The following is a 1500-nucleotide window of genomic DNA, read 5'->3' on the forward strand; positions in this document are numbered from 1 at the left end:
TACGAGTAACTAACTACTTGACAATTCCTACCTGGGGGTATGTAGATGTACATCGTATAGAAAATTGCAGTCATCGACGCCAAACCATGTCAATAAATAGCATCATTAGCTATACATGCTGTATTATTCTCAGATAGACTCAAAAACGCGCCTCATTATCCTTATTCTACAATTCTACTCGATCTACGTTAACCCAATAATTTATTGCACAGGTTTGGTTGGCTCTGCCATTGCACCTCGTATAGGTAACGTAAACGATGGAACTACTTACTTAGTTGAATCATCACCAGATACTGTAGCATAGAAAGACACTCCATAGCATGTTAGAACCCATATTATGTCCATGTTATATCCAAAAATAGTGGAAATTAAACGTGAGTGATGATTTTTTCAACCATGAAATGAGATATATCACTCTATTTATTACTGAGCGATAGAGCGTCTCAAAAACGATAGGATAAAAATTTCAATTTCTTGTCAATTTCGTTTGATTAACGTGCGTACAGTACATGAATTCAGTGATTAGACTTGATCCATTCAGTCCTTCTGCTAATTAGTTTATCGAACAATATAAAATCCTCCTAAAGGAGAGAAAAATCGGTTTTCTCTCTGCAGTTATCCAAACTATTGTTTACGATAATATTTATCAACTATTTTACTGTATCCTATGTATTTACCACACGTAGATGCCGGATTACTGCTGCTTATAAAATAATAACAGTAAAAGCTGATTAGCATCAATTTCCTTCATCAATTTGAAGGTAATGTACGTAGAATTCTAGTTTGATCTGAGTATATTTTAATAATTTACAGTTCTTGCGTGGCATAACGGTGTAAGTATACTCGCATAATATCATTGCTGTTATATACGTGTAGTTATTGTGTCCCTAAGATAGACTCAGATAACCCCGCCTATCGTTAATTTACAGTTTTGATGAATTCATAATAAACTAATAACTTCTTGCGTAGGCTTCGTGATTATGTTTGTATCTGTAATATTAAAGATAGATCTCTTTAGTTGAATCAGTAAATGAGATAGCGGATTCAAATATCTGATAAAATCCGATCACAAAAATTACAAAGTTGTAGAAAATTAGAACTTTATTAGATCTAATACAAAGACTAGCTACACATAGCTCTACTCTAACAGAATGCAACTACTGAAAGACCTTTAGAAAGAAAGAATAATCAGATAATCTAATGTCTCCTACTTTTATACTCTCCGTAGCCTTCGTAGCTACAATCAGCATAGCAGCATTCTACCATATTTTACATATACTCAACTTATTGTTAGTCATAATATTTTACAGCGAACCATCATTAATCCAATATAGAAATGATTACAATATTTTCATAGGCATTATTCCTACCTCGCAAAATACAATGAACTAAGTATATCCTAAGATATGATTTACAATTCTATTTCTACCTCTAACCTTATTAGTAGCTCAAAATCTTGCTGTATATAGCCATCTGTATTCTAGCGTAGAGTCTATCCTT

The sequence above is a fragment of the Trichoplax adhaerens genome, genomic scaffold, assembly GCF_000150275.1.
Source record: "Trichoplax adhaerens TRIADscaffold_79 genomic scaffold, whole genome shotgun sequence".
Taxonomy (NCBI): domain Eukaryota; kingdom Metazoa; phylum Placozoa; class Uniplacotomia; order Trichoplacea; family Trichoplacidae; genus Trichoplax; species Trichoplax adhaerens.